This window comes from Gossypium arboreum, chromosome 3 (genome assembly GCF_025698485.1).
Source record: "Gossypium arboreum isolate Shixiya-1 chromosome 3, ASM2569848v2, whole genome shotgun sequence".
Taxonomy (NCBI): domain Eukaryota; kingdom Viridiplantae; phylum Streptophyta; class Magnoliopsida; order Malvales; family Malvaceae; genus Gossypium; species Gossypium arboreum.
Window position 1 is genome coordinate 70,593,160 of NC_069072.1, and position 11,649 is coordinate 70,604,808.

An 11,649-nucleotide genomic window follows, 5' to 3' on the forward strand; every position below is an offset into this window, starting at 1 on the left:
TTGAAGGCATTTATATGCCATGAATTGTGCTATGCAATGTTGTGTGTATGTGTACAAGTAAGGGTCACAAAATGGCTTGGAAAATAGCCTTGTATTTGTCCATACGGGTAGACACACGGGCGTATGTCTAGGCTGTGTGTGACACACGGCCCACCCCATAGGCATGTGATCCGGCCGTGTGTCCCCTGCACCTTAATTGTTGCAAAACAGAATGTTCAGTATCGAGCATACAGGCAAAGACACGGGTGTGTGTCTCAGCCATGTGAAGGACACAGCCTAAGCACATGAGCGTGTGACTTAGCCGTGTGACTTCAATTTGTTGATGATGTCATAAACAGAGAGTTACACAGGTTAGGGACACGGGGTGTGTGACTGCATGGCCTACCCACACGGACGTGTCCCAAGCCACATGGGCGTGTGACCTCTGTTTTTATTAAAAATTTACTAAATGTTGGAAAAGTTTCCAAAATTCTCGGTTTAGTCCCAAACCACCCCTAATGCATGTTTTGGGCCTCGTAGGCTCGTTTAAGGGACGATATGAATGTTTTTGAAAAGTTTTAAATTTAACTGGAAATTCATGTCTTGGTTTCGATTCTTTGTTTGAGTTTAAGTCCGGTAATGCCCCGTACCCTGTTCTAATGTCGAATACAGAAAAGGGGTGTTACATATCTCATCATTTTTCTCATGTCGAGAGTTTTATCCATTGAATTATTGAAATATTGATGGATACCCAAACAGTACACTCAAGGTGTACAAATCTATAATTTGTCAATTCATAATTATGGGTACCCAGTAGGGCACTTATTCAGAAAGCCCACTCTCGAGCCATATATCAGGATGCTCAAGTGAGTCATGTAATCATGCAACAAGACACTTATCCGAGCTAATCAGTAAACTCATAAGAGTTTTATTCAGGGAGCTCATAAAGCTTATTAGATATCTCTGAAGAGAAACTATTAGGGAGCACCAGATAAGGTAATAGGGAGTTCAAGCAAGCTTAACAGGACGCTCACAAAGAGCTGCGGTAATGCGCAACACATGCTATATCACTACTGATCAGGATGCTCGTAGGAACTATACATCAGGATGCTCGAGAGGCTATATCAGGATTACTCGTCCGAGCTAAATCCTGTCTGCAACATATGCAGATCATATTCACACACAGGAAATTACACATATCCATCGATTTCCATTATTCCAACGAAACTTAACATTTTAAAAACATTTCCAATCATGTGATCATTTCATGTATTTATAACATTCATATAAATCATATAAACATATACCACACTGAAATCATATACAACATTCAATTGAAACATATTAACATGCATAATTATGTTACACAAACTTACCTCGATAATAGTTCGTATAAGAAAATCAACTAATCCGAAACTTTCTCTTTTCCTCGATCTAGCTTCGAATTTGAGTTATTAGAATCTATATAAATGAATTTAATCATCATTTTAATACAGTTCATATTCAATTATATTCAATTTATACTTTAGGCAAAATTACCATTTTGCCCCTAAACTTTTCATAAATTCTAAGTTCGTCTCTAGGCTCGAAAAATGAAATTTATGCAATTTAATCCTTATTTCAAACCTAACTGAAATTTTAGTATAACTTTTACGGCACATATATTTCAAAAAATTCAAAATTTTCTTTAATTTTCACAACTTTACAATTTAATCCCTAAATCACAATTTTATAAAAATTCACTTTGTAAAAGTTGTTTATCTATCAACAACCTTTCATTTTCTACCATAAATTTTAAATTTTCAGCATATTCATCCATGGAAAAATTTCTATACTTTGATAACTTTTCAAATTGATCCTCGGTTTAAGTAGATTAGGTTATCCCAATCTCAAAAATATAAAAATTACTAAAACCAGGACAAGAATACTTACCCAATTAAGCTTGATCAGTTTCTTTTCTCTCTCCTAGGATTTCCATGCAATTTTGGGGGAAGGTGATGAAAATAAGATGATATTTTCTATTATCATCTTTTAATTAATTCAATTTCCAATTTAGTCCTTGCTCTTTTTCTAAATTTCCATAGATGAATCATCCAAAAATATCTACTAACTTTTCATCAATGGTCTAATTACCATATAAGGACCTAAATATTTGAATTCTATAGCTATTTGATCCTTCTAGCTACTAAAATTCAACTTTTGCATTTTATGCAATTTAGTCCTTTCTGTAATTAAGTACATAATCAGTAAAATTTTCTTATCATAATTTTCATATGACATTCCTATCATAATGCAGACCATATAAATCTATTAAAATAAATTGTCTTTCTAGCTCGGATTTGTAGTCCCTAAACCACTATTCTGATTTCACTAAAAATGGGTTGTTACATACATACATATTGTAACTCCTCAAAAAGATATGCTCATCTATATAGACATCAACCATACAAAGAATCATTATAGATAACATGTAAGAGATGGGTCTTGAGACTCACTAGAGACCTACCTATACCTCGACCTGGAGTTCTGTTTTAATTGTTCTTCCCAATGCAGCAAAAACTACTTAAACGATAATTGAATTTCCATTAGAATCCCCATTTTTAGATAGTTTACTAATGTTTCAACTACATGCGACACCTACGTAGGGTCTTCCACTCACACCTGACTATTCTTACATCTTTTAACATCCTTACTCTTTAACATTCAAAACATATAGAGCTATAAAACTTACCAAAAAGTTGAATCATCCCCTGATTAAATGAAACCTTAGCTCTAGCTTAACAAAAAAAAAGAAAACATTTAGGTCAGAAAGAAAGACCAGAATGTCGAGCAAAAATAAAAACCATCTAGAATATCCCCCTCCCTTCACTTTATATACTCCTAGTCCCTCTGATTCCCTACCAAATCTAGGGTAGGTAAAAGAATATCTGGTAAAAATCTACGTTACTGTTTGACCAGTCATGGGAAGGGTCAAATCAATTCAATTGACTCCCAACTAATCCCGTTACAAAAACCAACATAAACAGTTCTCATGCAAATCAAGCATACTATACCTTGGTAGTGACTTGCTTATGGCAAGGTTTTAAAGACAATTAAGTCTCTTATAGCTTCCTCATATAATTGGTAGGCTCTTCGTGCTCAACCAAAACTTTAGGGCGTAGTCTTCATTGGGTGTATTCTTTCTTCACTTGAAGACTCCTTCTAATTAAATCCTTATATACCGCTAATGGGTGGATACTTTAACGCTAATATGCGCCAATACTCTAATGCATTGGCAAGCCAACAAGGTGGCAAATTATGCTACCATGGTGCGCCAAATAATTAACATGCATACCAAACTCACCTTTTTGGATCCATCGTTTTTAATGTGTGACACATTGTATCTACAAATGGTATTCAGGTAGATCCGAATAAGATAGAAGCTATACTCGATTGGAAGTCACCAAAGAATGTGATAGAAGTAAAAATTTTTCTCGATTTTTCCAGCTACTATAAAAGATTCATTAATGGGTTTTCTATGATTGTGTCACCCTTGACAAAGTTGCTGAAGAAAAATGTGAAATTTGAATGGACAAAAGGGTGTTAGAAAATCTTTGGAAGATTAAAAGTAGCATTGACAGAAGCTCCTGTGTTGATCCAACCAAAATCTAGTAAAGTATATGTGATTTATAGTGATGCTTCCTACAGTGGCTTAGGTAGCGGCATATGCTTCTAGAAAGTTGAAGCCACATGAAAAGAACTACCCAACACATGATCTTGAATTGGCTACGATGGTGTTTGCATTAAAGATATGGAGACATTATTTGTACGGAGAAAAATGCTACTTCTACACAAACCATAAGAGTTTAAAGTATTTGCTAACCCTTGAGATAGAGAAGATGGATTAAATTTCTAAAGGACTATGATTGTATCATTGATTATCACCCTAGGAAGATGAATATAGTAGCAAACGCTTTAAGAAGAATATTGTTGCCAACCTTAAAAGCAATTAATACACATTTAGAGATGAAACAAAATGGTGAGTTATTAGTTGAGTTAAAAGTGAAACCAACTTTGTTGCATGAGATGAAATATGCTAAAAAAGAATATGGAGAATTATAGGTGATTAAGAAATAACTTGAGGAAGGAAAAATGGTGAATTTAAGATTGATAGTGAGGGGAATTTGAGATTTCATGGTCGGTTATGTGTACCTAGAAAAGAAGATTTAAGGCAAAGTATTTTGAATGAAGCACATCACAGTTCTTTTGCATTGCATCCGAGGAGTAATAAGATGTATCATGACTTCAAACCATTCTACTGGTGGAAAAGATGAAGAAGGACATAATTAAATGTCTTTAAATGTTTGACATGTCAACAAGTGAAGGCAGAGCATCAAGTTTGTCGAGATTGCTACGATCAATAATCATACTAGAGTGAAAGTGTGAAAGAATTACTATAGATTTTGTAATATGGCTGCCACTCTCACCGAGGAAGAAGGATGCCATTTGGGTAATTATGGATCGGTTGATGAAGTTTACCCGCTTTCTACCAGTACAAACTGATTTCTTTATGGATAAGTATGCACAATTGTATATAGATGAAATAGTAAGGCTTTACAGAGTACCAGTATCCATCATTTTTTATCGGGACTCGAGATTTACGCCAAAGTTTTGGGAAAAACTACATAAAGCTTTAGGTACTCGACTGAATTCCAACACTACATATCACCCTCAAACTAATGGGCAGTTAGAACGGGTAATCCAGATGTTGGAAGATATGTTGAGAAGTTACATTATTGAATTTGAAGGTAGTTGGGAAGGGGATTTACCATTGGTTGAATTTACCTATAATAATAGTTACCAGTCTAGTATTCAAATGCATCGTATGAAGCGTTGTACGGAAGGAAATGTAGAACTCCTCTATGCTAGACAGAATTGGGAGAAAACAAATTAGTGGGTCTTGACTTGATAAAAGAGACAGAAGAGAAAGTGAAGTTGGTCAAAGACCGTTTAAAAGCAGCCTCAGATAGACAAAAGTCTTATGATGATCTCAAAAAGAAAGGTATTGAATACAATGTGGGTGATAAAGTATTTTTGAAAGTGTTGCCATGGAAAAAGGTTCACTGGTTTGGGAAGAAAGGGAAGCTAAGTCCAAGATTCATTGGTCGTATGAGATTTTAGAATGAGTCAGTCTAGTATCTTATCGGTTAACTTTATCACTAGAGTTGGACAAAATTCACAATGTTTTTCATGTTTTGATGTTACAAAGATATCGATCTAACCTATCTCATGCGATTACATCTGAAGTAATAGAAATTTAGTCAGATTTGACTTATGAAGATGAACTAGTGAAGATCCTTGCTCTAGAGGTAAAAGAATTGAGGAAAAAATGGGTTCCATTGGTAAAAGTTTTGTGGTAACATCATAATTCAAAAGAAGTAACATAGGAAAGAGAGGAAACGATAAGACAGCAATATCCACAGTTGTTTACGTTAAGACAAAATTTTATTTAAGGGGAAGAGAATTGTAACATCCGCGTTATGCCCCAGAGCTGGGTATAGTGAAGTATGGAGTTAGGATTTAGTTGGAAATTCTTGAAATAGAATAAATAGAAATTTTAAGTATTAAATTAAAAAGTATTTAAATCCAATTGGAAATTAGAAAAAAAAAGTTACCCTTTAGATAGGAAAATTTTAAATAGAAGTATTGACTAAATTGAAAGATTATAGAAATTGTTGTGGCCAAAGTAGGAAAAATAAAAGCTAGGAAGTACATAGTAGTGGTAGAAAGGAAGGAAGGACTAAGAAGAAATTTTATCAAAATTTAAGTATGAGTCATCCTAGGAATTATAAAGATGAAGAAGGATAAAATGGTAAATAGCCAAGTAGATATTTTTAGACATAATGATTAGGGGTCAAAGTATAAAGATGGGTGGCTAGAGGACTTATTAGAAATTTTACAATTTAATTAAAAATGGTGAGATATTTTAGTATAATTGTGTAAAAATGTAAAGAAAATGATGAAAAGTCATCATCTTTTTTTACCTTACCAAACTGTCACCCACCCCTAAACTTCCATCAAACTTTTCTTTGATTCCCTTTAAGTCCTTCCTCCATTGTTGAACATTCCAAGTTTATTTCACCAAGATTCATTTATGATTTCCAACCTAAATCAATAGTAAATCTTAGTGGTTACCTTAGTTTTATGAGAATAAGGTCAATATCTATTTAAGAAGAAAGGGAAAAGTTAGGGTTAAGATGTGATATCAAGAACTCAAGGTAAGAGATGATGAAATTTTCATGCCATAAATGTTTATATATATTAAGTAGCTTAGAGAAGGTTATTTGATTATGGTTTTTAACACAGAAAGATTATATGTTTCTTATGAAATTGTAGAAAAAGAAAAGAATGGAGAACATCAAATTGAAGGAAAAGGAAAATAGAAGGTTAAGGAGTGGGAATAGGAGAAAATGTATCATCTCACCATTTTGTTGTAAGTACTACAAGATTTTTATTTATTTTATTTAAATGCTTATGTTGTCATATGGAATTACTTAAGATAGAAATGTAAATTAAATATATATTTAATTATAGATATTAAATAAAGGGTTAAATTATGAAATAATTATAGGTGAAGAATATGAAATGATATATTTGTTTGAATATTAAGCAATGACATTGTGAAAGAAGTATATGTGTGAAAAGGTGTGATATTTGTGATTTGTGATATGGGGACTAAATTATGGAAGATGGAAAAAATGTGAAATCTTTTCCGAAATACTTATGCAAAGTATATACAGATATGAAATTTAGCTTTATTGCGCAAGTAGACAGAGTTAGAACTATTAGGATATTAGTAGCATGTCATTAAGGATCCTCAGTGCGTTTTCTATTTTCTAACACGTTTGTGCTCTCTGTATTATCTCCTCAGTGCCCTCTGTTTATTTGTGTATATAATAGCACCTCTATACTTTATCCGTATATCCTGAATTGTTCTAAATAGTCTATTGTAGGAAAATGTGTGCAATGCAAGTAATATGAGTATTTAAAGTATTAAGGCAAGCATGAAAATTATTTAAGGTAAGTAAGTTAGTAGAAATAGATGTCTAATTATAATGATATTCATGTATGGAATTTTGATATAAATTTTTAACATTTTATACATATGTTATATTCATTTATTCTTGTAGTGCTTACTAAGCTTTCATTGGCTTAACACATTTATTTTCAATGCGTAGGTATAGTTAGATTTGACTAGCTTGATTTGGGTTCGTTAGTTGCTCATCACATCCTCAAGCTCGAGAAAGTAAATATTATATTTTGGTGTAAAAATGGCATGTACATAGGTTTTTAAGTTAAGGGTCTTGAATATGTTAGGTCATGATGTAAACTTTGCAATTCTTGTAAGATTTAAATGAGATTTTAGTAAATTAATGTTGTATGGTAATACATAAGTGTTTGAGTGTCTTTTACACTGAAATTGGTGTTTTGGATTTGAATGAAACTGAAATTTGTTATGCAGGGGCTAAGGTGCAAAAGTTTAAAAAGTTGCAAAATTTCTTTCAACTTTGGATTGTATATCATACACACATTTTGCCAATAACAACTATGAATCATATGTCATATAACATGCCAATTCCAATTACATATTATAAACACACTTATTATTAGCCATTCTTATCATGTTATTACACAATACAACATTACTCCAAACAAATCCTATACTCAACATAGTTAGCTTACAATCATTTGTATATTTCATGTCACACTGCATACAATCACCATACATTATAACTTTGTCATAACATACTTATACTTCAACTTTTGAAAAATTTATCATTCACATAACATTGAAGTAACATGCTCTACTCATGAAATTGCACAAAAACATCCATTCACTAGTTGAGCTTTAGAACTCACCTGTAACACCCCAAATCTGATAGGTCAAAAGTTTTGGTGTATAATTGTAAATAGTTGTCTGGCGTAGGGTTAAAGGCCTAAATGATTGTTTTGGCATATATGTGTTGGTGTATAGTATCCGCCACATAAGAAAGTAAGAATTTAACTTCAAAATATTCTGATATATTAATAAGAAGTCCATGTTAAGAGATAAAGGGTAAGTATGGAATGAGTATTTGCCAAAGGTATAGTACGTCTGATTTGTCAAGAATATTGTGCTAGTTAGATTTTAAGTAACTTGGTTAGAAATCAGCGAAATAGCTAAGCTGGGTAATTGTGATTTCAAGATATTTATTAATATTTCTCTTAGAAGGCAAGTTCCGAAACATATAACACTTGTTAAACTCCACTATGTTAAGTTATATATATGTGTGTGTGTGATGAGTTCTGAGAAGGTTCTTTCTTCTTTCTCTTCCTTAAGTGGTGTTTACTAAAACCCTCATTAAGTCTAAATGTATCCTACTTAAATGATCTAGAGACTATGGCTCTTTTATGATTGGTAGTTACTTTGCATCAAGGTAAGTGCTTTAGCTCTGTATGTTAAGTTCTGAATGAGTAAGTCTAAATGTGGTTTTCGAACAATAAGTTGTAAGTATAAGGCTTCTAAATGAGATTGACAGCGATTGAATTGATAATTAATTTGTATGCACAAGAGTACTAATACTGAAATTATGTTTCTAAGCAGTGGTTGCTACTGGTTTATGATGGATATATTGATCTAGAGGTTTGAATTGCAATAGGTGAGTACTACGCTGACTCTTGCATGTATATTATTTACATTGAAGTATGTCTACAGGAGATTAATCAAACTATGAACTCCGAAACCATGGTAAGTATAGTATAAATATGATATGTATGCGACTATATGAATGATTACCAAATAAAATATACAAGTATCTTATGTATAATCATGCATCCTAAAAAGTCATGCTTATAATGAACTAGCATTTGATTTTATTTTATTTTTTTCATCAAGTAATTGATGCATGAGACACCCACATCTTTTGCATAATGCAATTCAATAAATACATAACAATTGAAATCTAATTCATGCAATAAGAGAAAAACAATAAAATTTGACAAGATCACTGACCTCAATGTAACCACATTTGTCAATAGCCATCCTCATATTACCATACTTGCAATGTCATGTGAATATGTGGTAAACAAACATGCCTTCATTAATTTCTCAAAACTTACAAAAATGGAACCTTAAAATTGTTGGTGAGTGGGGATAAAAATAAACTTATAAGAAATTAACCAAGGCTTCAAGGCATGTATCAATGCCACTTTCTTTAAGGTTTTATTCGCCCCCACCTATATTATGGTGTGCGAAAAGAGTTACTAACAAATGGACCTCGAGGATACAATGAAATCCAATGACTGTCTACATTTAGTATTGATAGAAATAATCCACTGAGTATTGGGCAGAGCATAGAAAGGATATCAATTTATATAATAAATTATTGCATTATAGAACAATCTACGAATATAAAAGATGGTGAGAGAATAGAAATAAATTTTATTCTATGTTTTTGAATGTGTCATACAAATGAAAGTTCACTCCTATTTATAAGCAACCTCATGTCTGTTCATATGGGCATAATTACCCAAATGGATAGTTATATCTTTAGCATTAAACATAATTATTCAATAGATATCTACTTGAATAATTATGACTATTTGTTAATAATCAAGTGATATAACTTTTAAATTTAAGATACGTAACTCATCACTATAAATAGTGACAATTTTTGGTTAATAATCAAGTGACAAAACTTTTTGTTATTTATATAATTTTTCATTTACAACTATTGTAATACCCCGATTTAGGGCCTCGTCGGAACAGTAGTTTTGGGACCACAAATCCAAAGTGGGGAAAATTATTTTTATTATTATTATGAGGTTATAGTATGATTATATTAGTACATGAAAAATCTAGTGAGTTAATTTTAGTACTTTTGAGCCCGATTGCGAAAAAAGACTAAATTGCATAAAAGGAAAAAGTTTCATTTTAGTACCCCAAATGTGTTAAATAGCTAGAGAATTAAATTGGAGGTCTTTAAAGGGCAATTAGACCCTTTTTAGAGAGCTTGGTCGGCCATTGAGTCAAAGGGGGGACAAAAGTTTTAGGGTTGGTATGTTAGGTGACTTATTTGGACTAAAATAAAGAAAAAAAATGATATCATCTTCTTCCCATTTCTTTCTCCATCGAAAATAATAGCAAAAGAGGAGTTTTTTAAGCTTTGAAATTTCAGCAACTTATCACCTCAACAAGTAAGTGATTTCCATGTCCTTGTTGATGATTTTTGCATTTTTGAGACTCTTAAAGCATGAGCTTTCAAATGAGGGGTCTATTTTGCAAAAAATGATTAAGAGTTTAGGGTTTTTCCATGAATGAATTTGTGATGATTTTTGAGTTTTTATGGAAGAATATGGGTCTTAGAAGAGTTCTAAACAATTTTTGTGAAAGGTGTTAGCATGAAAACACCTAAAGGGACTATTTTGCATAAGTTGCAAAATAGGTGGTAAGTGTGTGAAGTAGTGAAATTTTGGGGTTGCTACAAGAGAAGAAAGGGTTAGATTAGGCCTAAGATAAGAGGAAATTCGATAAAAATAGAATTTCGAGCTTAAGGGTAAAATGGTCAAATTGCCAAATCTAAGGGCAAAATAGTCATTTTACAAGAAAATATGAATTTATGATTGCCTAATTGTAATTAGTGATTAAATGAGTTTATTTTATTATTATAGATCAAGATTTTCCAAATCTGAACCTAGACCGAGGGAAAGCCAAGTAAATCGACTAAACCGACTAGTTAAGTACATTTTGTAAACCAAGGTAAATTGTATGTAAATAATACAACTACATTGCTAGTAGATGTGTTTGAATTGATATAGCATGAATTGTTTGTTTGTGAATTGAGAATGCATATTGGTAATTGAGATGGTAGAGATCTCATTGTAACCTTAAGAAGTAAACCGAATATTCATGCCATAACATTTGGGTACTTGTGTGAGCTACTGTAAGACATGTCTGGGACATGCATCGGCCACATTATGAGAGCCAGTATAAGACCATGTCTGGGACATGGCATCGGCATAGAGACGAGTGCTAGTGTAAGACATGTCTGGGACATGCATCGGCTAAGCGATGTGTTAGTGTAAGACTACGTCTGGGACATGGCATCAACACGGATATGCGAGAGCTAGTATAAGACCATGTCTGGGACATGGCATCGACCTCGATGATGATAGCCAGTGTAAGACCATGTCGGGGACATGGCATCGGCAGTTACTGCATGTTGAAGGCATGATAAAATATCTGGTAGGGTTTCGAAAGGTTCAATGGTGAAAGTTATGAATATGAGTTAATAAGAAAAGTATAACCATGTTATGAGTGATACAGGTACCTAACTGACACATATGAGAAATGAACTCAATGTAAAATATAAGAGTAGTGAGTTGGTATTGAGTAAGTCAAGCCTATGTTTATATTTGTACTAAGAGCTTGATGATCATAGTAAAATTGTTGTTGTATAATTATTTATCTGCAACTTACTAAGCTTTTATGCTTACTCCCTCTTTCCTTCCATTTTCTTTCAATGCTACCTAGCTAGCTAAAGGATCACCGGAAGTCAGAGATATCGATCACACTGTCAGCCAAAGCATTGGTATAGTTGGTTTTATATCTTTGAGCATGGCATGTATAGGGCTAGACTTTATTATTTTTTT